Here is a 25,167-nt window from a genome sequence, read left to right on the forward strand (position 1 = left end):
AGAGAGAGAGAGAGAGAGACAGAGAGAGAGAGTGTCATGCAGGCTCCATGCTCAGTGATGAGCCTGACAGGAAGCTAGATCATGACCCTGGGATCATGACCTGAGCCAAAATCAAGAGTAGGCCACTCAACCAATGGAGCCACCCAGGTGCCTCTGAAGTCTTCTGTTTTTAGCCTAATGATTTATCTAACTGACTTTTGGAGTCTGTAAAAGAACAAAAATGGTTTGGGATTAAACACAGTCCATATCATCACAAAGAGAGAAAATGCGTTATAAAGAATAAACTAAAGCAGTTTTAGCACATCAGCTTGATGAAGGCCATCTGCTTTTGTTGCCTGCATAAATTGCCTTCTTTAACTTACTTATCTGCAGATGCTGCCACGGAGTCTCAGCTCTATGCAAGACCAGCCCTGATCATGCCTTAAAACAGTTTGAATCAAGCTGGCATTTTCCCCCGCAAAAGTTCAGCAAGCATTAGAATATACCAGTCAGAACACAGAAGAGAAATACAACCTGGAGACGCAAAATTCAGAAGGCACCAGCATTTTAATGGTTAGTAAAGCCATGGCAATGGGTGGGATCATCTAGCAAAGGGAGTAGAAAAATCTTTATCAGCTGTCTACAATTCATGTGCTTTCTAAATAAACACAACGCCTTTACATCATAACTGAGAATCCTAGCAATATCCACATTATTCCAGCTTTAGTTTTTGTGGTCTGTATTATGAAACTAATATTTTTGCTTCTTTTTCAAAACACTGTAAAATTTGGGGCACCTGGGTGGCTCAGTCGGTTAAGTGTCCGACTTCAGCTCAGGTCACGATGTCGCAGTCTGTGAGTTCGAGCCCCGCGTCGGGCTCTGTGCTGACAGATCATAGCCTGGAGCCTGCTTCGGATTCTGTGTCTCCCTCTCTCTCTCTGCCCCTCCCGTGCTCATGCTCTGTCTCTCTCTCTGTCTCAAAAATAAATAAAAACATTACAAAAAATTTTTTAAAAAAAAACCACTGTGAAATTTAATACGCATTTCCAGATTACACGTGCAAACTCCCTGATGAATAAGGAGAGCAGCTAGGAACTCAACTAAGGGAATAGCCATGGCTCCTGTCCACCTCCCAGGCTTTCTAGAAACAGCAGATGAAACCATCTGGGCAGATATCTTTGAGACTCAGTATACAAAAGTCAGAATTTACAGGATGCTCTTGCAAGCAGCAGGTAATATCCGTTTCTAAACATACGTGCAATGAGAAGTCTTGAGCATTGGTTTTTGGAAACCGGTGTGGTGATTGGTAGTTCCGTTCATCACCCAATTTCAATGTGGCCACAGTGTGACTCACAGTAGACCTGATTTTATTACCGGTATTCAAATAATTTGTGTTTCTCTTAACATTTGATAGCTCTCAAATTCGAAACCCCAGAAAACAGATGAACAGGTGTGTGTACTAGCATGGGCACCCTTTGTTCAGTGTGGGCGGTCTTGGGTTCACCCTCAAGATTTGTTGAACTCCATGGTCTGGTTTGTAAATGTTTTATTGGTCTGTATACCCTCTTATCAGGGCCTTTACTGACACCAACACCAGTAAACTGTATTCTGCAAACAAAAATAGCATTTTTACTTCTAATCAGTTTTTCCTGCTTACGTTGTTTAGAAATTCGAGTGAGTCAGGGTACTATTTAATGATGTTTTGCCGGACAGTACCAAGGATGTCCCTGAAATTGCCTCAAGTAATTATATCCTCCCCAAGACTTCTGAGAGGTATATTCTCATAAAGCAAAATCAAGGGCAAAAATAACCAAACAACAACAGTGAAAAATTTTATTAGTTGGGAATTTGGCTTCAAGCCACAGTACAAAGCTCTAGTAAACTGGGCCGAACACATGAAAGGCTTCTTTTTCTTAAGCTTGTTTGGCCTAAATAGCCTCAGGCGAAAGCAGGCTCCTAGGATTGCTCTCTCTTCCTTTCAAGCTTCAAAGGCAGCCAGCCCTGAGACTTCAGTGAGCATTAATGGAAATGGAGCGAAAGCCAGAGGACCCTGTTAGCTCCCCTGTGTGTTGCTGAAGTAAACTTTGTTGGGCCCCAAACTTAGGGAGAGGATAACCTTTCTGTGCCCCCCCCCCCCCAATCCTGCCAGCAACAGAGAGGCTTGCAGTAACCTATAGCCTCTTGGAAAACTGTGCCCTTGAAAAAAGCAGCTTAATTAGTATTCTATGATCTGCCAGTGCAATCAACCCTCCTCCCTCCTCTATCCTTAAAGCGGGATAAAGAATGTGAATGTGGAATGGTGTTTTATGCCTAAGGAACAACAAAACTATTTCAAGTAATTGAGTACATTTCTTAAAAGAAAGCAACGTCTTGTTGCCTTCTTGTCTTCTGTTAGAGCTTTGATAAAAAGAGGCTCTTTTGGGACCCCCCAAAGTCTGTGAAAAATAAATCAGCCATCTTCTGATTCCTTGGGGACCAGTGGAAAAGTGTAAGCATACACACACGCACATTCTTTACAATAAGTCTCTGGCATTAACCCAGAGCCCTAGTGAGCAAGGCTGAGTCATAGATTTCTACAAGGACTCCTTTTGTGCTGTTGGCCTAAAGCCTACATGAAAAGAAAGCAAAGAGGTCTCTTTGACTTCTCTGGCCTAGGCCTACACTCGCATTTTTGCTTTAAGAGTCTTGCTACTTTGTTAATAGTAAGAAGGGAGGAAAGAAAAGTTTAATTATAAGAGCACCGAGGGTAAAAGAATCTTTTTCTCTTAAACTTAGAGATGATCTTACCTGAGTTACCAAGTCCTAGGCCATTCAACACCGGGGAGGGTATATGTGTTGGGGGGCATTTTAAGAAAAAATCAGGTGAAAGGACACACTGTTTGAGGCAGAGCAGTGAAATTGAGATTCTCACAGAACCCTGAAGATGCCAAAGTCAGAGCTATTTACTTATCTTCAAATCTCTCTGAAGTCTTCTGCTACTGGCTGACTGGCTTTACTTCTTCATTATAACTTCCCTCAGCTTCTCCTCTTGAGACGCTCGTCAAGTTTTGTTGTTCTTTCACAGCTATCTTTTCTTAGATTGGAAGCTTCCTAAGGGCTGAGACATGTTTGTCTTATTCTCTAGCACTTAGTAGGCACTGAGTAGACTTTTTTTTCCCTATTGAATAACATTTACATTGTGCCCTTGACTATAACTTTTATTTAGAGCAGCATTGAGAAGGGTATTTCAGGTGAGTGTTTCTTCACCTCCTCCAAAGAGTAGTGTTTAGCCAACATTAACTCAAGAGATATTATCATGTGCATAAATGATGAGGTTGGGGAAATTAAATCTCATACGTATATGTTTTGTTCATTGCTGACCCCTCAGACTGGGATTTATGTGTCCTTAACCCCATGGCCATCCTCCTTTCATAGACCTCTAATAATTTCTTCGTAAAAATTTGCATTTCAACTGGACTGTAAACTCCAGGAGTTGCAAGAGACTACTCTGCTTTGCTCACTACTGAATTCCTAGCACCCATCACCTGGCCTAGCCTGTATTTAATAAGCATCTGTTAAATGAATGGATAAAACATTCAGGAATTTTTTTCCAGACACTGATCATTAACTGTAAAGCTACTTTACCCACTGGATCGCCTCCATGTTTGTAGTCACAGACCATTAGAAGACTAACGTGTATGCTATCTATTGGAGTGACTATAGCCATTGATGTTCAAGATGATTTTAGGCTTATGCTTCAGCGGTTCTTATATTTCATTAGAAAGACAAAGGAAAAAGAAATATCACTATAGCTGAAATACATTGTAAAAGATATCTGAAACTCAGCTCTAAAACACACACCTCTAACTTGTGACATAAAGTAGCACGCAGATCTGTACCCAATCTGGCAGTATAATAGCTTTTACTGCATAAAAGTTTGTATATATGTTAATGATGGTAGAACCCATTTTTGAATTTACATGTGGTCCACAAGTAACTCTTGGTTCAAAGTGGTGTTTCTATTTCAGATAATTTTCATGAAGTCCACTTACTTAAGGTACCTTATATAAAGCACTTTTTAGTGTTTAAGTATAGATACCAAAATGACTATTAATTTCTTGAGTTACTGAATTTCCAGCAAATTATACCTTATGTATAATCAAGAAGTAGAACTTAAAAAGTCCATTTCTGTTTCTGCCTCATACATATTATTCTATTTCTTTAAGGAGGAAAATGAAGAGAGTAGGAGACAGTGATAATATCTTATTAATACACTATGTGCTTTTAAAAAATATACTTACCGTATTTCATATTAAGTACCTCTTAATGAACATTGTCAAAATAATAAAGACCTAAGAAGTCAAAGCAATCTAGACAGACTCGTTCTGAGAAAAAGTTGTTCATGAAACATAATATTTAGTCCAGGAAAACTCAAGTTTATTCAATAAACATCTAAATGTAATTTATTTCCATAAGGAACAGCTGTATGGAGGAGGGATAAAAACAGGAGAGAGGAAAAAGGAAAATACAAACCAAAAAATAATAAATTTCACACAGAAATGAAGGAACAGAGGGTGAACACCTGAGAGGAGTAAAGTACTGTTGTGACACCTTGCCAGTCACTTGGGCTGTAAAATTCAGCATGTGACACAATTTCCCATGCCTTTTGAAGTACTAATTACATGATTAAGTACTCTTAACCTTGACCCTGGAAGCTCCAGGAGCTTTCATTCATTATTCATTAATGGGGTTTAAGACTGTTCTACTCTGGAGATACAAAGACCGTGCCTTCCAGGAATATGCAGTTGATTAGAGGAGACAGAAAGGTAATGAGGGGATGCTAATCTGATTTAATATGTACTATAATACTGGAAATGCTATTTTCTTGTGTGTGGCAAAAGCATACTAGGAAAATGCTCCAAAAACTCTGTCAGGTTTTTTTTATGTCAGATCCTAAAATGGCATTTCAGGACTTTTTTTTTTTTTTTAACTGGTGTTGGTTGCAATATGTATCCTATAGCAATGATATTTAAAATTATTTTATAGCCTCCTATATAATAAAATTAATACAGTTTTAGTCAGATTTTGTTTCAAGTCACTGTAACATTTTTATCTTCTCCCAGAACTAACACAGGACCAGACTTCTTCACACCTCACATCACAGAGTAAGTGGAGAAGAAAACAGAAACAATGAATTTAGCATTTATTATCTTGCTTTAGAATAGAATTATGGTGAGGCGTTTGGCTGGCTCAGTCGGTGGAGTATGCGACTCTTGGTCTCAGAGTCATGAGTTTAAGCCCTGAATAGAGCTTACGTACAAAGTAAAAAATAGGGGAGCTTGTATGGCCCAGTTGGTTAAGTGTCTGACTCTTGGTTTTTGGCTTCAGTCATGATCTCGAGGCTCAGGTCATGATCTCACAGTCATGAGATGGAGCCCCAAGTCAGGCTCAGCATAGAGCGTGGAACCTGCTTGGAAATCTTTCTCTCTGCCCTTCCCCTCCTCATGGTCATGTGCTCTCTCTCTAAAAATAAACTTAAAAAAAATAGAATAGAGTTATGGTTAAAATATGTTTAAATGATAACTCCTTTGAAGCTGCCCCAGCTTTTTTTGAGTCTAGGGTGTTGGGTATGTATGTGGTTCTGTGGGGGTTGGGCAGTGTTGCTATAGGGAACTCTATGTAGCACTGAACACCATTTTGTTACTTTGGTTTATGTGATCACAATGATCACTTTGATCTAAAATTAGGTAAAGTCCTGGAAGCTTCAAAAGTGTCATTCCATTATCTAATCTGGGCTGAGCAAATAGTCTATGCAAAGGCTACTCCAAGTAGTTTCTTGTGGAGGATGTGGTTTGGTAGGTTGCAGGTGGGGAATACCCAGGGATAGCCAGAGACAAGCAGGAGCAGAGTCATGAAGGACCTTACATATTATGTGAGGAAACTTAGACTTTATTGTGAAGTTAAGTTATTTTCCATCCTGATGGTATTTCACAATCTAGTAGAGATTTAGACAGGGTCCTGCTACCTAATTTATCTTAAGTATATGTTAGCATTAACTACTCTAAAACAAAAATCTCAATTGGGTTGATGTTCTCTCCCCTCCTCTGATGGAGGCCATATTACCTGTCAGAGGTGACGTAAGTGGTGATTATGTCAGGATTCTGAGGAAAGTATTACCGATTCCCAGTGGATGTTATGGGGAAACAGTGAGGAGGGAACAAAAAACAATTGCTGAACAGAGGCCATAAATTTGTAAGGAAGTCAATTTGTTCATTGCATTATTTTTCTCTAGGAGTCTTCAGCCTCATAGAAGCATAGAAGGCAAATTTTGGGAAGATTGGGAGTTTGGCGCAAGGGTGCAGCTGGAATTATTAGAAACAAAAGATATTGTCAAGACAGTTACTTTATAATTGTTGACTAATATTTAGGATTTAAATCATGGCTGAGAACAATCGCTCCGGCAGTGGTACGAAGGATCCTTATCCCTGCCAGAACAGAAAGCCCAGGCGCCGAAGCAGTAGGTACAGATGAATATGGATGAGGTCTGGACCTACATGAGATAATGATAACAAAGGAAGAAGGGGTTGGTTTGAGTGTAATTTTTATATAGAATTAAATGAGATTTTTAAAGAAGTGGGTGAAATGGGAGATGATTCGCAGGTTCCCGACCGGGGTGACTGGGGAATGTTAATGTCCAGGTCGAGGTAGAAGCTAATGAATTTAGCTTGGACATGCTGAATTGAGGGGCATCCCTGGAAAGATATCTAGTAATTGGGTATTTGGTATGATGCTTAGGAGAGAGAGCTAGGCTAGTGGTGTAATTTGGGAATCATTGTGTATTGGTGATTAGTATATTGGTGATTTAGACGCTTACCCAAGGAGTGTGTGTGTAATGAGGGAAGAGAAGATCAAAGACGAATTCCAGGGGAATACCAACATTTACAGAGTGGAGAGAATGAAGACACTTCTTAAGGAAATAAAAAAGAAACAGAAATGATTGTCATGGAAACCTTGGGGGGGGGGCGAAGACTTTCAAAAAATAGAGTGGTCAAGGATATTAATCTGTGAGGGGTCAAGTGAGATAAAGACTGGCTAACATCCATTTAATTTGGAAATTAGTAAGAACAATTTCAGTTAGTGGTGGTGGCAGAAATCAGATTCCTGTGGGTTAAGGAGTGAACAGAAAATGAAGAATTGAATTCAGAGTACTCTTTCAAGAGGCTTATTTATGAAGGTAAGAGCAGACATTAAACTACAGCTAGAAGAGAATCCAAGGTTGAAAGAAGTTTTTCTTTAACATGGGAAAGATATGGGTTCATTTGCTTGTGGAGGGGAAGTCAGTGGGAAAAAAATCTTAGAGAAAAGCAAGAGGGAAAAATCTATGCCACAGAAATTAGTACGAGCAGAGATACAGCATGGAGCTTTGGAGGGGGGATTGGCTTTAGACACAAGACTTTAGACTGGTGGGTGGTAGAGAACTGGGGATTTTAGAAATGCATTGATATCTAGTTTAGTTTAATTGCACTCAGATGTGTGATTTCCTCCTTGGAGAGAATGCATGCCAGTCTGTCTCCACTCCTTCACTCACACCACCTCAGGAGAGGTGGAACTAATAACGTACTTAGTAAATTTGATTAGAACAACTGAGCATTAGAATACTTGGCTGAGGGGCGCCTGGATGGCTCAGTCGGTTAAGTGTCCAATTTCGGCTCAGGTCATTATCTTAAGTATATGTTAGCTTATCTTAAGTATCTTGCGGTCCATGAGATGGAGCCCCGCGTCGGGCTCTGTGCTGACAGCTCAGAGCCTGGAGCCTGTTTCAGATTCTGTGTCTCCCTCTCTCTCTCTGACCCTCCCCCGTTCATGCTCTGTCTCTCTCTGTCTCAAAAATAAATAAACATTAAAAAAAAATTAAGAATAATTGGCTGAATTCCAGCCACCCTTCCTTTTGGGAACAATCTGCCTACAGAGAGAATATGTTCTCCTGCTCCTTCAAGGTCACACTCTTCCCCACCACAAGGAAGAGTTGCCTTGGTTCAGTGCTGCCTTAAACTTGATGATGTGTGTCTTCTCCTGCAATTCAGCATTGTAAAGCTCCTGTGGTTAACATACACAAAGCCATATCCTCCACCCTGGACTTTGTAAGTAATAAAGATAATATTTTGGTCTCTGTTATTCCTTTCTTGCATTTATCTAGTAGATCAGTGCTGGATGAGAGAGAAGAGTATAATCATTGTGTCAATTAATCGTTTACTCATCAAAGGTAGCACTGCCTACATGAGTATGGAAGACAGCTAGTTGCCCCCACAGTCTGTTCTTCCATTGTTATTTGGATTTGGTTGCCCAGGTAGAGTCTATGTTTCCCAGCCCCCTTGCATCTAGGTGTGGCCAGAGGACTTAGTGCTTCTGTGGAAAGTGATCAGCAGTAATGGAAAGTAATCAACACCACTTGATTAAAAGGAAATTACTTTCCCTCTTTTTTTGTCTGGGACCTTAGATATGGCTAAGGTCTTACACCTTAGATATGGCTATGAGCCAATTTGACTTCATAGGGGAGGAATGAGCCCTAAGGATCAGCAGAACATTTAATATGGAGGAAATCTGCATTGTTGAATACCCTTATAGAGAAGAGTTGACCCACTAGGCTACATTGGACTATTACAAGACAGAGAAATAAACATTTACCTCATTTAAGTCATTGTATATTTGGGGCTTTTTCTGATAGCAGCTTATCCTTTACCTTAAAATCCAGGATTGAGTTGTTAGAGCCTTAACCAACTGAGCCATCCAGGCACCCCTCCATCTACCTCTCTGGATCTTAAAATATTATTTAAGTGTCCCACTTCAGCTGAGGTCATGATCTCGTGGTTCACAAGTTTGAGCCCCATGTCAGGCTCTGTGCTGACAGCTCAGAGCCTGGAGTCTGCTTCGGATTCCATGTCTCCCCTTCTCTCTGCCCCTCCCCCACTTAATGCTCTATTTCTCTCTCTTTCAAAAAGAAAAAAATTTTTAAAGATCCACAGTGGTAGTTGGAATTTAACCTATTAAAGTCTTTAGCTATGAACTAGACCACTGGCATATAGATACTATATGATACTATATGCCAGTTTCTTACATAAATGAATAGCATAATTTCTTTTGTTTTATTTATTTACTTTTAGAGAGAGAGGGAGAGAGAAAGAATCCCAGGTGGACTCCACACTGTCGACACAGAGCCCAATGCAGGGCTCGAATTCACACACCATGCGATCATGACCTGAGCCGAAGTCAGACACTTAACTGACTGAGCCACACAGGTGCCCCAGAAGAGCATAATTTCTAGTATAAAAAAAATGTGACAACCATGGATATAATGTTAATATGTTCCAAGAATGGTAGGTGAGACAGAAAGCTCTGTTTGTGCTTGTATGTCCCAGAAAGCAGGCTAAATAAACATACACTCATTCAAATTCTGTTTATTTGTACCAATTCGTTTTCAATGACATTAGGAAAGTTTAACTGAGGAAATTATTCTGGGCATTCCAGGCAGAGGGCATAAATAGCAAGCATAAAGTTCCGAAGCCACCCATGAACTCAGCATGCTCAGGGTTAAGAAGAACAGTGAGCCTGGTACACTGGTGAGGAAGAATCATGGGAAGTGAGCTTAGGCAGATTGGCTGGTCCTTGTAAGTCAGGATAAGAAACATGGGTTTTATTTGAGGCATGATGGAAACCATGAGAAAAGTTTAGGCAGTCCAATGGCATGAACAGATCTGCCTTTTAAAAATACCACTCCAGAAAATGGGTGCAAGGGAGGAAGCAGGAAAACTGATTAGAAGATACTGCAGTAATCCCGGCAAGTATCTGTCGGAGAGTGGTTCAGATCTTTTGGACAGTTTGGGGACTTTGAGCACAGCAAGCCCCTTCTTCAGCAGCAAAAGAATAAATGTATTTAGTTGAACTGAAGAACTCAATACATATCAAAGATGTTTGTCTGGCACTCATTAGCCAGAACATTCCTTCACTCCCAAGCTCTGATAGGCTGCTCCCAGCGTGCCTTTGTTGTCAAGGAGTGAATGTCTTGGCTCAGCTCAGAAACCCTGAACAGGGGTCCTTGACCACAGCTGCTTGCTTCTGGGAACATGGTCAGTAAAATGAATGTCTAGATTTTCAGTTAATCAAATGAAACACCAGCTAGCCTTTTGGTTCAGTACTTCCCAAGTAAGTTCCTGCCAAATCCAGTCAATGTTGTGAGCTGTTAAATAGGCTTCGACAGCTGCCTGGCCTGGGAGACACTTGTGATGGTAAAGCTATTGACGGCTCACAGATGGGAGAGCTTTCAATATTAGCTGATCAAATGTGCCAGAAGAAAGAAAACAGCAAAATTGTCAAGAAATGGGTGCCTTCTGATTGGCACGGAAATGAGGCACCAGGGAATTGGAGCAGATGAATCTCACCCAAAGGCACATCCTAAAATGGATTGCAGATTGTTTCATTTTCCTTGCAGAACTAGTTCTCTTGATCTAATCTTAACCTATGATGCAGGCTTGACTGACTCCTTTAGATGCAAGAGCTCTTCCTACTGTGGGTGTTCCAGGAGCACCAGCCGTAGACAGGGAGCAACCTAGAGACCTTTCCACCATGATTCTGAAACAGATCCTGCCCACCACCAAGAAACTGACTTAGAGAATCTCGATTTGCGGAAAAACGGCCTTATATCTGTGTTCAGGCATGCATTCTCTCAAATGACAAATTTCTACTTTAACTAGAAATGTCAATTTGCTGGTCCAGTGTGTGTTGAGAACAAGATTGGCAGAGGAATGTCAGGGACATTGAAAAGAAGAGTATTTGAGATGAAATGCTGCTGTGAAGAATTGGAGAGGAAACTCACTGAGGTGTGTAAAAGGATTGTTTACTGGGTAAGGTGGGAGAACACACACACACAGAAGCACAGTCTGCAGTATTGTTGGTTTCTCCAACAGCACTCTGCAGCTTTGCAGTAAGGGGAGTGAAGGCAGATGTCGTACAGAGCATGAGTACAAGTTTGGCAGAATAGCAGGGGAGAAAGACCCAAGTTCACAGTATTGACGGGCGACCATGTGCTTGGAGCAGTGAAGAAAGCAGCATAGGCTGGGATAGGAATGGATGTGAGATCAGGAAACAGCACATAGAATGTGATTTCTTTCACAGAATTCATGGAAGCAGAGAGTGAGCCGAGTGAGAATAAGAGGGAGGGAACCCAAAAGAGAAACAGTAGCCTTTTGACAAAGATGCATTCTCATTCAATCGGACACCATTACCTAAACTCTAACCTCTGAAAGGGTGATACTCCTCCTTTTAGTCATTGAACAATCAGAAAGTTGAAATCCTGCCCCCACCAGAGGGGTGATGCTATGTGTCTTATAGTCAATTTGGGCTGAGATAACAAATCAATGCAATAGATTGAGTGGCTTATAAACAACAGAAACTTATTTCTCACAATTCTGAAAGGCTGGGTAGTCTGAGATCATGGTGCTGGCAGATTTATTGTCAGTGAGAGCCCATTTGCTATGCCCTCACATGGCAGAAGAAGGGCTAGGACACTCTCTGGAGTCCCTTTCGTAAGGGTACTAATCTCATTCATAGGTTCTTCCAAAGATCCCAAAGATCCTACCTCCTAATACCATTATATTGGGGCTTACAGTCTTAACATACGAGTTTTGGGAGGACACAAACATTCAGCCCATGCCACCATGCCAACATTTATTGAAAGCTTACTCTTTGGCAGTGGCCATGCTAAGAGGCTTTCACAAGCGTTCACAACTCAGTGGTGTGGGTTTTTTTAAGGGGGACTTTACATATCTTGCACAGTCACACATTACTGAGTGACAGAGCTGGGATTCACACTTGGGCAGAACACTGGCCAACCCCTTGTCCCCATGCTTAGCCATTATGCCGTACCATCATCTTCTCACTGGATGGAACAACTGGATATTGTTAACAAAAATTGTGATTTGAAAATTACTGTTGAACATGGAATGATTCATAGATAATTTATAAGCTTGGGAATATGGAAATCACATTAGTTGATTTATTCTTTTTCTTAACCTTTTGTTAAGCACCTACAATACAAAGCCCAGACCCTAACACAGTATAAAGTATGAATTAATGTTACCATCATCATGTGAAATACTGTATATTCAGCAGTTAGGAAAGAAATGTATTGGAATGTTACATATAAATATTTCAGAGTATTCTGTGTAACTCTGGACCTTACAACTGAGTTGGGATATAAAAGTTTGAGTAATTATTCAGAAAGAGCCAAGGATATATACAACTTATTGACATACAGATACTGAAATAAAATTCAAAATTTGTGTCCTAAGTTTAATAAAAGAAGAAACCAAGTAGTAGTCTCCATGCAATCTAAAGGATCTTTTTTTTTTCTTTTTTGATGATTAGTGAGCAACCTGCTACAGTGGACCACAACAAATTCCTGAAGGAGGAAATGAGCAATTATCTATATCCATGAAAGGCACGTTGAGAGAACATATTCATGGGGACAAATTTAGGATAAATGCAAAGTATTTCTTGCCTTTGGATTGTCAGAGATTAGAATGCCAGGGGATTGTGTGGGATCTTCCCCTCGAGTAATAAAGAGGAGGCAGAAGACAGGCAGTTACCTCCTGAGTATCTTTCATTCTTAAGGTGTGGGTCATCTGTGTCAGATGGATTCTAAATGCCATCATCACCTGGACAATTTGGGTGATGAGCAGGTTTTGCCATTACCCAAATAACCACTGTCTGATGGAAGTAGGAGCTCCATGGTTGTCCCTAAGTAGAAGAGGTAAAATACAGAGGGAGGAAAGTAGCTTTAAATAGAAAGCAAGAATGAGAAAGTTCTTGCCATCCTCAAGATGGACACTCATTTAAAGAAGTCTCCTGTACTTGTATTTCAGTATCTATCTTTTAAATACAGATTTCCTTGGGTTTATCATGGAGTTACATTCCTATAAACCCATAAATTGAAAATATCATAAGTCAAAAACACATGTAATACATCTAACCTACTGGACATCATAGCTTAACCTGGCCTACCTTAAATGTGCTCAGAACACTTACATTAGCCTACCGTTGGGCAAAATAGTCTAACACAAAGTCTATTTTATTATAAAGTGTTACATATCTCGTGTAATTTATTGCATACTGAACTGAAACTGAAAAAAGTTCAGTATGGGTACAGAATCATTGTAGGTGTTATTGGTTGTTTACCCTCGTGACCACCTGGCTGACTGAAAACTGCAGCCTGACTTGCTGATTCAAAATTCGAAGCGCAGTTTCTACTTAACGCATATTGCTTTTCCACCGTGATAACGTCAAAAAATCATTAAGCCGAAAGGTTGTGAGTTGGGGACTGTCTGTAATAATATGCTTAAGTAAGAATGACATGGTAGTGAAAACATCAGGTAAAGTATACTTTAGTCTGAAGCTTAAAGAACAGCTCACATTTTTTTATATAAGTTTTATATGTCGTGTGATAGGAACACAGTTGAGAGTTGGGTAATTATCATTATTTAGAAGCTCTTCTGCTTGACACATCTCATTAACTCTGCTAGTAAAGTATCACTTCAAATGAGAACATGTTTATGTTGAATATTTTTAAATGGACAGTGTAGGGTGGGGGTTGCATTTGGTGAAGTGGAAAAATTAAAAGTTAAGGGTCATACTTTGAGGATGAAAATAATTTTTGTTTCTGATGTTGTTAAAAAGGAAGAAAAGGGTTTTGATCAAATTGAAATAAAATTTTAGAACTCTGAATGTTTGGAGACAGTAATCTCAACAAATAATATTTGTACTTTCAGTGGACTATCTTATTATAAGATTGCATAAGTCACATATATAGCAAAATGAATAAACCAGAAGTCATTTTATTCTAAATAGTTGTAACAATACTTTTCTGATAGGGGTGCCTGGGTGGCTGGGTTGGCTAGGTGTCCTACTTTTGATTTCATCTCAGGTCATGATCTCATGGTTCATAAGTTCGAGCCCCTCATTGGGCTCTGTGCTGACAGTATGGAGCCTGCTTAGGACTCTCTCTCTCTCTTACTCACTCTCGCTCTCGCTCTCGCTACCCCTACCTGACTTGTGTGAGCATGCATGCACTCTCTCTTTCTCAAAACAAATAAATAAACTTACAAAAAAAAAAATAAGGAATACTTTCCTGGTAGATACCTAGCCATTGTTATCTAAGAAGCCAAAATTTCAAATTTGAGCCCCGGGGCTCGAACTCACGGACTGTGAGATCATGACCTGAGCTGAAGTCAGACGCTTAATCGACTGAGCCACCCAGGTGCCCCATTTTGAGTTTGTTTTTGTGTATGGTGTAAGACAGTGGTCCAGTTTCATTCTTCTGCATGCAGTTGTCCAGTTTTCCTAACATCGTTTGTTGAGGAGAAGGTCTTTTTCTCATTATGCTTTGTTAAAGAATAATTGGCCATATAATCATGGGTTTATTTCTGGGCTCTCTGTCTGTTCCACTGATCTATGTGTCTGATGTAGTGCTGGTATCATACTGTTTTGATTAGTATAGCTTTTTAGTGTATCTTAAATTCTGGAATTGTGATACCTCCAGTTTTGTTCCTCTTTTTCAAGATTTCTGTGGCTATTTGGTTTGTGTGTGTGTGTGTGTGTGTGTGTGTGTGTGTGCGCATGTGTGGTTCCATACAAATTTTATGATTATTTGTTCTAGTTTTGTGAAAAATACTGTTGGTATTTTGATAGGGGTAACATTAAATCTGTAGATTGCTTTCGGTAGTATGCGATTTTAACAATATTGGTTCTCCCAATCCATGAGCATGGAATCTCTTTCTGTTTGCTTATGTCATTTTCAATTTCTTTCATCACTGTTTTATAGTTTTCACACTACAGATCTTTCCTTGGTTAAGTTTATTCCTGGGCATTTTATTTGTTTTGGTATAATTGTAAATTGGATTGTTTTCTTAATTGTTTTTCCTGGCACTTCATTATTAGTGTAGAAATTCAACAGATTTCTGTATATTGATTTTGTATTCTGCAACTTTACTGAATTCCTATCAATTCTAGTAGGGGTTTTTTTGGTGGAATTTTAGAATTTTCTAAATATAGTGTCATGTCATCTGCAAATAGTGAAAGTTTTACTTCTTTCTTACCAATTTGTATACCTCTTATTTCTTTTCTTGTCTAATTTCTGAGGTCAGGACTTCCAGTACTATGATAAATGAAAGTAGTGAGAGTGGACGTCCCTATCTTACTCCTGATCTTAAGAGAAAAGCTTTGATTTTCACTATTGAGTATGATGTTAGTTGTGGGTTTTTCATATATGCCCTTTACTATGCTGAGGTGTACTCCCTTCTAAACCTACTTTTTTGAGGGTAATTATCATGAATGGATGTAGCACTTTGTCACATTCTTTTTCTGCATCTATTGAAATGATTGTATGGTTTTTATACTCTTGTTAATGTGATATGTTACACTGATTAATTTGCAAATATCAAACCGCTTCTGCATCCTTGGAGCAAATCTCACTTGATCACGATGAATGATTTTTTTAATGCATTGTTGGATTTGGTTTGCTAATATTTTGCTGAGGATTTTTACATCTATATTCATCAGAGATATTGTCCTGTAGTTTTCTTTTTCTGTAATGTTTTTGTCTGGTTTTATATTAGGGTAATGCTGGCCTCATAGAGTGAATTTGGAAGCTTTTCCCTTTTATTTTTTGCAATAGATTGAAAAGAATAGATACTAACTTGTCTTTAAATGCTTATAGAATTCACCTGTGAAGCCATCTGGTCAGGACTTTTGTTTGTTTCGAGTTTTTTGATTACTGACTCAGTTTCATTGCTAGTAATTGATCTGTTCAAATTTTCTAGTTCCTCCTGATTCAGTTTCGGAAGGTTATATATTTCTGGGAATTTATCCATTTTCTCTAGGTTGTCCAGTTTGTCATTGGCATATAGTTTTTCATAATATTTTCTTGTAATGGTTTGTATTTCTGTGGTGCTGGTTGTTAATTCTCCTCTTTCATTTCTGACTTTGTTTATTTAAGTCCTCTCTCTCACTCTCCTCTCTCTCTTTTTTTTATGAGTCTGGCTAAAGGTTTATTATTTTTGTTGACCTTTTCAAAGAACCACCTCCTGATTTCATTGATCTGTTCTATTGGTTTTTTATACTCTATTTCATTTATTTCTACTTTATTCTTTATTATTTCCTTCCTTCTACTGGCTTTTGGATGTATTTGTTCTTTTTCTTCTAGCTCCTTTAGATGTAACCATAGGTTATTTGAGATTTTTTTTTTGTCCCTTGAAGGAGGCTTGTATTGCTGTAATCTTCACTCTTAGAACAGCCTTTGCTGCATCCCAAAGATTTTAGACCATTGTACTTCATTTTCATTTGTCTCCATGTATTTTTTTAATTTCCTCTTTAAGTTTTTGGTTTATGCATTCATTGTTTAGTAGTATGTTATTTAACCTCCATGTACTTGTGTTCTTTTCAGATTTTTTTCTTGTGACTGATTCTAGTTTCAAACTTTTATGATTAGAAAAGATATGTTATATGACTGCAGTCTTTTTTTTTTATAAATTTTTTTTCAATCTTTATTTTTGAGAGAGAGACAGAGACAGTGTGAATGGAGGAGGAGCAGAGAGGGAGACATAGAATCCGAAGCAGGCTCCAGGCTCTGAACTGTCAGCACAGAGCCCGACGTGGGGCTTGAACTCACGAAATGCGGGATCATGACCTGAGACAAAGTCGGACACTTAACAAACTGAGCTACGCAGGCGCCCAGACTGCAGTTGTTTTTTAATTTATTGAGGCTTGTTTTGTGGCCTAGCATGTGATCTATTCTTGAGAATGCTCCATGTGCCCATTAAAGAATATGAATTCTGCTGTTTGGGATTGCATGTTCTGAATATATGTGTTAGATCCATCTGATCCAGTGTGTCATTCAGAGCCACTGTTTCCTTATTGATTTTCTGTCTGAATGATCAATCCATTGATGTGAGCAGGGTTTTAGAGTTCCCCACTCTTATATTGCTATTAATTATTTCGTTAATAATTTTCTGTCTGTTAGTAGTTGCTTTACATAGTTGGGTGCTTTCCTGTTGGGTTCATAAATATTGATTTACATTGTTATATCTTCTTGTTGAATCATTCCCTTTATCATTATATAGTGCCCTTCTTGCTCCAGTCTTTGTTTTAAAGGTTATTTTGTCCAACAAGGTAATACTCCAAAGTTGTAACCCCAACTTTATTTTCACTTCCATTTGCATGATAAATGTTTTTCCATTCCTTCATTTTCAATCTGCATGTTTCTTTAAATCTGAAATGGGTCTCTTGTAGGCAACATGTAGATGAATCTTCATTTTTTTTTATCTATTCAGTCACCCTAACTCTTTTGGTTGGAGCATTTAGTCCATTTACATTCATTTGCTCTTAGCCAAAAGGCCGAGAAGCGATTAGTCCATTTACATTCAATGTGATTATTGATAGGTATATACTTAATGCCATTTTGTTACTTGTTTTATGGTTGTTTTTGCAGTTCTTCTGTGTTCCTTTCTTCCCTTGTTCTTTTCCCTTGTGATTTGATTGCTTTCTTTAGTGATATGCTTAGATTCCGTTCTCTTTATTTTTTGCATATCTATGTAACTTTTTGATTTGTGGTTACCATAAGGTTGATATATAACACCCTATGCATATAGCAGGGTATATTAACTTTATGGTCACTGAAGTCTAAACCCATTCCGAAAGCACTAAATTTTAGTCACCCTCTCGCACATTTTATGTATATGATGTCACTTTACATCCTTTGGTTTTGCGAATCCTTTGACTGATTTTTATAAATATAGATATTTATAGATGTAACTGATGTTACTGCTTGTGTACTTTAATTTCCATATGGTTTTAAAAGTGATTAATTTATTGCTTTTAATATGTTTTGATTTACCTGTGAAATTTTTTCCTTTCTCTAGTTTCCTTACTCTTGGTTGTGGCCTTTTCTTTCCACTCTAAGAATTCCCTTTAATTTATGAGGCTGGTTTAGTGGTGATGAACTCCTTTGACTTTTGTTTTTCTGGGAAACTATCTCTTCTTCCTTTCTGAATGATAGCTTTACTGGATAAAATATTCTTGGTTGCAGATTTTTTTCCCTTCAGCACTTTGAAAATATCTTGCCACTCCCTTCTGGCCTGCAAAATTTCTGCTGACAAATCGACTCATGGCCTTATGGGCCTTCTTTTTTATGTAACTGTTTTCTTTTTTCTTATTGTTTTTATTTTTTTAGTGTTTTGATTTTATTTATTTACAGAGAAAGAGAGAGAGAGAGCACACATGAGCAGAGGAAGGGCAGAGGAAGAGAGAGAATCTCAAACAGGCTCCACACTCAGCACGGAGTCTGATGTGGGGCTTGCATCCGTAAATGTGAGATCATTGCCTGAGCTGAAATCAAGCGTTGGATGCTTACTTGACTGAGCTACCCAGGCACCCCTCTTGCTACTTTTAAATTTTATTTGTCATTACTTTTTGCCATTTAATTACTATGTATGTTGGTGTGGATGTCCCTGGGGTGATTTTTTGGGGGGCTCTCTGTGTCTCTTGGATCTGGGTGTCTGTTTCATTCCCCAGATTAGGGAAGTTTCCAGCCATTATTTCTCCTTATTTGTGCCTTTTTTCTCTCTTCTCCTTCTGGGGTCCCTATAATTCATATGTTATTATACTTGATGAAGTTGCTGAGTTCTCTTAACCTACTCTTTAAAAAAATTTTTTTTTTAACTTTTATTTATTTTTGACAGAGAGAGACAGAGCATGAGTGGGGGAGGGGCAGAGAGAGAGAGGGAGACACAGAATCCGAAGCAGGTCCCGGCTCTGAGATGTCAGCATAGAGCCCGAGGTGGGGCTCGAACTCACAGCCACAAGATCATGACCTGAGCCCAAGTCAGATACTCAACCGACTGAGCCACCCAGGCGCCCCTTAACCTATTCTTTTTTATTTTATTGTTCCTTTTTTCTTTTTGCTGTTCATCTGATTGTTTTCCATTACTTTGTCTTCCAGCTCGCTGATCCATTCTTCTGCCTCCTCTAATCTATTGATTCCCTCTATTGTATTTAGTTATTGGGCTCTTCATCTCTACTAGGTTCTTTTTTATGTGGTCTATCTTCTTGTTGAAATTCTCTAGTTTTTTCTCAAGTCCAGTCAGTATCTTTAAGACTATTACTTTGAATTCTCGACCAGGCACATTTCTTCTTTCCATTTCATTTAGCTTTCTTGCTGTGATTTTTCCTGTTCTTTCATTTGGGACATATTCCTCCATCTCCTCATTTTGTCTAACTCTCCATGTTGGCTTCTGTGTATTAGGAAATCAGCTACATCTTCTGATCTTAAAAGTAGTGTTCTACTTTTAAGAAGAGGTCCTATAGTTTCCTGTAGTGCAGTGTTCCTTGTTCTCTAAAACCAGGCACTTTAGGCATGTCCCCTGTGTATTGTATGTACCCTACTGTTGTGTCTGAGCCACATTTGCCTTCATTCCAGTTAGCTACAAGGCCCGCTGTATCTATTGTGGACACGGTTTGGTCCCTGTGCTGTAAAGGGGCCAGCCAGGGGCTGCATTGCATTTGTAGTTGATTCAGACCAGATGCTTACTGGGGCTGATGTTTCCTGGGCTGCAATCACACCAAACTACAGGGCTCTCTCCTTGTGTTGCCTTCTCTGAGGTTTTTGTTGGTGCATGGGACCAGCAGTTAGATCAGATATCTGCCCCCAGTCCACTGCCAGGGCTCCAGTCAAATTGATGTGTAGAGTTATCTTCCCCTCTCCCTGGGGCAGGAGTCACTTTGGAGGGACACTAGTCACTGTCAGGGCTGCTTGCAGAATGATACATATCAGGAGCCACTCTGGAGTTACTCCTGCCAAGTGGGGTGTGTTGGATAGGGTGAGTCTACAGAAGATGGAGGCAGGAAACAGATGTTAGCAAGCAAGGTGGAAAGTGTTCTTGCTGGTTCTGCAAGTATCCTGCTTTCCAGGCTGGGGAGGGGTTGATGGCATCTTTCAGTTCTTTTGTTCTTGGAGAAGTCTTCTAAAGATCCCTGCCCTTCCAGGGAGCATGGCTCTCAGATTAGTAAATAAATCTCCTTCCTGTGTACCCCAGGCACGTTTCAAACTGCTACTTCTATGCTGTATCTTGGATGGGTTTGTTTGTTATGCTGTCTTTTTAAGGGCTTGGACCCAGTTTTTAACATCCTCCTAACTCTCCCAGGGCTAAGCCCACTGTTTTTTAAAGTGCCCAGAGTTAAGCTCTGCTGGTTGTCCATACTCATAAAGTTAAGCCCCACTGATTTTCAAAGCCAAATGTCTTGGGGACTTGTCTTCCCAGTGCAGGTCCCCCAGGTCTAGGGGACCTGGTGTGGGATTTCTTCCTTTCCCTTCTCTGTGCTTGTGGTGTCCTTCCTGTTTGTGGTTAGTCTCACTGAGAGTTTGTTTCCCAACTGCATCTTCACCCCTCCTACCCTTTTTGATGTGGTTTATTCTTTGCAATTAACAGTGGAGAGGCTGTTCTGCCAGTCTCTGGATTGTTATCTGGGTTAGTTGCACTGATGTGGCTATTGTCTAAGGTGTATCTGTGGGACAAGGTGAGCTTAGGATCCTCCTACTCTACCACCTCCCCAGGCTTCCAAAAATAATTGTTCTTTTACTTTTTGTAATGTTGATGTAGACTGTTCTTTTGGGTTGTGGTTTGAGGGAATACTCATTTGGGGGAGAAAGATTTATATGTCTTATTTAAGCTCTTTCATCCCCAAAATGAAGAGAACTAAAGCTTGAAAGGAAGATTATGGAGGTATATTTAAGGGTAATATTTTGAAATATTTAATGTTTCCTTTTTTATACTGAATCCCCCTTGCCATTAAAACTAATATCAAAATATTCATGACTTACTACCCCAAAGAAGAGAGACCAAGGACCACAGAGGCAAAGGAATCCATTAAGTTTATAAATGGATTTTGAAATAGCTCAGCATAAATAATAGTTTTGAAAGCCTTATTCTCAAGACCCAGTTGTTTACATTTTTTGAATTTCAGAACTTTGTTTTTAATATCAGGGATTTAGGACATGGAATTTGATGTCTATGTTTATTTAATGAGAGTAGATTGACTATAAGATTGTAAATTTACAACTGTGCAGAAATGGAAGCTTTTGAGTAAAGTTCAGTGATAGACCAAAGAGAAAAAAAGGTACATTTCTGCATAGTAATGCTAGTGACTAAATTTTGACCTGCACATATCAAAATTATAGAGGAAAGAACAGCATGGAGCAATGTGGCCTCCCCCTCCACTTGATGTCACTTAATGCAGTGGAGGACAGTGATCCCCAAACTAATAGCAAAATAAATGGAGTAGAGAGCAAAATTAATTCTGGAACTAAATGACATGAGAGATGGATATGGACGACAGCTCCCTTCCTGTCTTCCTTAAACCCCCTCTTCCAAGTCATCTAAACTGAGGAACAGGAACCTTGAAAATAGGAAGAAAGGCAGGAGTCCTGCTAGTCTAGGGATTGGAACTGATAGGTCAACACATTCAGATTTAGAAGGAACGGACAAGAATGACATGCTTATTTGTTTTTTAACTTAACAAATTCATTGAGGGTTTTAACACACACAAAAAAGGTTAATTGCTCCGCCATAACATCATTGGTTTTTACTAAAGATAATCTTGACATTTCAATGAATATGTCAACATATCTCACTCTTCCAAGATACACAACTTGCACCATATACACACACTTTACCTTACATTTTTGCATTTAGTTGAATATAAACTCTCATATATTTTGCTATTCCCACCAATCACTACATAATTAAGAATTCTCAATTCTTACATTCTTTTATTTCAAAATGGTATATATGATTCTGTTTAAGTGCCATAATTTGTTAGAATCAGTACTTAATAACAGACATATTGTTTTTCTTTTTTGCTGGAGAACAGAAGTGGAATCCATTGCAGAGCTAGTATATATAATCTTTTGCTCTTATTTAATTATTTCCTTTAAGTTTGTTTTGCTTGGAATTTGAACTGACTGCGGCTGCAGGTGGTTGGCTTGCTTCCATTCTCAACATTCAGTTGACTATGAAAGAACAGCTGACTTTTTAAAATGAAAACAAAACTTTGATTCTCAATTTGGACGACAACAGAATTCTCTTTAGCCAATAAACAAACAAAAAGAACCAAATTTGAGAATAGGGCTGCACGAATATATTTTTGTTGTTTGTTTAAACAAATTTAATGTCAGGATACTTTCAGATTTATTCTAAAAATTGTATGAATAGTACAACAAAATTCCCATATGCCCTACATCCACTTTCCCCTGTTGTTAACAGCTTATGTTAGTATGACATTTACAACTAATGAACAAATGATGACACATTGTTATTAACTAAAGTCCATACTTCACTTACATTTCCTTCCTTTTAGGGTATTTGTTTGAACTGTTGTTCAGCTTGCTCTTTGCAATGGGTATTTTAATTGTATGAAAACTTGGTTTAAAAAAATTCATACTGCTACAAATGGATGCTCTGAATTACCTTAGAAGTCTAGGGAGAAAAGAGCTTATTAAAAATCCTTTGTACCTCACCACACAAGTATAATTAGGCAGGAAACTTGTGGCTAGAAAAGAGGAAAGCTCTAATTCTTCACTCTCACCCTTTTTTTTCCCACTGGTCCCAGGGCAGGACATTGCAACAGATGAGTAATTTCTGTTGGCACACTGTGGTGGGCAAGGGTAGCCATAGTCATGACAGTTTTTAAATGCTGGGAAGTCCCTTGAATTTCCACTTTGTGCCTGAAGGGTAGAGTTGGATCTTAATGCATCACTGGTAAAAGCAAGCTCTGCATACATGAGAGGCTTCTGATGACTTGGAAGATCCTCTCGGGTCTCATAGATCTCCCTTATCTCACCTTGACCCCAAGCGTTAGGCATGGGGTTCTTTCTATCAGAACAGGGTCTGCTTCTTAGGACATGCTTCTGTTGTGTCTGAAGTATGGCCATATTTCCTATTGGCTTCATTTCTCCTAAGACTCAGTCAGAGAAGCAGATGGGGCCCAGCCGTTTTCCCTTACTTTAATAGATAAAACTAATCCTGAGCATAAAAATAAAACCAGTATAATGACCAATCCATGCTAACCAATGTAATGTAATCTCTAGATCATTACCAATAGCTGGCATGGGCCCATCATGTGCTAAAGCATATTTACGTAGATTATCTTATGTAATCCTCACAACAACTCTTGGGAACTATTATTATGCCCATTTTACAGATGAGGAAACTGACACATAGAATGTTAAATAGCTTAAAAAAAAAAAGGGCTGTTAAATAACTTACCACAGTCAGTCACATATCTAGTAGATGGCAGAGTTAGGATTTAAACCCTAAGCCTACAGTTTTAATCACGTTGCTATAAATTTTACCCCTAGTTTTGGGGACATAGACAGTCAACAGATATTGCATAAATGAGTTAGTGAATGAATAATGAATGAAGGGAACATTTCCCAGGTGGTGAATCCTTGAGTGAGGTATGTGTTATATGAATTGAGCTTATATTTGAGAAATACAAATATATTTTGGTGTGCTTTTGGGTTTTGAACGGAAATAAGAAGACTGCCTTCAAAGATATAAAAGAGGAAATGATTCTGTATATAAGGGGCAACATGAAAAAGTCATAGTGAAGGAAATAAAAAGGGAATAAAACAGCTACATATTCCTTTGACTGAATTCAGAGCATCACATGGAAAGAGACTGGGGACCTATGGTTTGAGTAGTTAATGTAACTGTATGCAAAAAGTAGTAGGGAATCATCTGAAGTCAGTGAGAGGGGGTGATTCAGTAATTGTTTTTCTTATTCAGTTACAAACTTTTGTACTGCTCAGGATGCAGAGGGACCAAAGGCAGGAAATGGGAAACAGAGGAGGCTTCATTCATCTGCAGCCTGGATACATGATTGGCCATAGACACAAGGTGGAAGGAAACGTTTGAGGAGCTACTGGGGGGAGGCCGGAGGGAGAAGACATCCTCCTTATTAGGTCATTTCGAATGGGAAAAGAATGTAGTGTAATTCATTTCTCTTCCCAGCTTCTGAGATTCTCCTTTTTATTTTTCTTTTATTCTTTTCATTGTAAGTCAGAATTCAATATTAGTTTTTCCCCAATGAGCATGGGGCCTAATAAATTTTAAACATGATTATTGTTAAGACTCAACTATGCCCTCTAAGGAACAGTAACACAGAAAGTCCAAAACTGTGCTTGTTTTTAACTTTAAAATTGCATTCAGTGCTTTGGAATGCATGAGGACATACTTTTTTCTCATTTCATTTTGCTAAGATTATAGTGAAGAAGGTTTACATTGTCACAAAATGCAAAACAGACTATCAAGAGATAGTCTGAGGAGGAGTTTCGGAAATACAGAGATTTCAGGGGAAAATGAAGTAAGATTTCAAACCTTCCCTGAAAAAATAAACCTAAGTGCTCTCACTTAGACCTCATCTTGTAGCCTGCGTTTCTCACACACAAATGCAACTCTGGAATTCTCTGTGAGGAATGCCAGCAGAGGGGAGAGTTCAATCACATAGCACATAGCAAAACTTCTATAAAATTCTCTTTGAATATCTTTTTTTCCTCCAGGATTCCATTCTTTGTGGAGGCTATCATATATCTCTTTTCTCTGTTCCAGAAAAATCCTTTCAGCTTTTCTAGTAAAATGCTACTCTCTTCCTTTCTTTCCTGTATAAAGTTCCAAATGTGCTTGCATATTACAATTAGCTAGACAAAAGCAAAACAAAACAGCACCAAGCCAAATCCACAGCTATCTGTGAGCCTTTTAAGTGTATCACTGAGGAAGCTCAATTTATCACATTATATAATATGTAAGTAATAAACTAGCCAAAAGTAAGGTTCTTTTTCAAATGCAAGGGGCAAAATAAACACATTCCCCTTCTTCATCCCATTCCTATACTATAACTGCTCTTTCTTTCCTAGTGATATTCATTTCATTGTTGTGATTCACCCTTATACAGAAGGTCACATAACGGTCCATCTGTAATACTTCTTCATACAGAAAATATTAAGCCACCAGAGGAGCCATTGACAGAAGAAGCATTTTTAACAGGTGCTATGAAAAACAATGAGACCCTAAATTTATAGAGTTCTAAGCACTAGTCTAAGAGATGATG

The 25,167-nt window shown here is 38.8% G+C and overlaps 1 long non-coding RNA gene and 1 other non-coding gene across 5 annotated transcripts in view; one reads left to right on the plus strand and one right to left on the minus strand.

Annotated features, from left to right (window-relative positions):
• The window catches only part of LOC125156369 (uncharacterized), a 117,820-nt gene that overhangs the window by 21,778 nt on the left and 70,875 nt on the right, over positions 1 to 25,167 (plus strand). For 2 of the 4 annotated variants that reach the window (XR_007148561.1, XR_007148562.1), the window contains exon 3: positions 373 to 552. The exons of the other annotated variants lie outside the window; for them this stretch is intronic. This is a non-coding gene — a long non-coding RNA (uncharacterized LOC125156369). The remainder of the gene's footprint in view (positions 1 to 372; positions 553 to 25,167) is intronic. 4 annotated transcript variants of the gene reach the window in all.
• Positions 18,834 to 18,917, minus strand: TRNAP-UGG (transfer RNA proline (anticodon UGG)). The gene has a single exon. It is a non-coding gene; the product is annotated as a tRNA-Pro (tRNA).

This window comes from Prionailurus viverrinus, chromosome F2 (genome assembly GCF_022837055.1).
Source record: "Prionailurus viverrinus isolate Anna chromosome F2, UM_Priviv_1.0, whole genome shotgun sequence".
Taxonomy (NCBI): domain Eukaryota; kingdom Metazoa; phylum Chordata; class Mammalia; order Carnivora; family Felidae; genus Prionailurus; species Prionailurus viverrinus.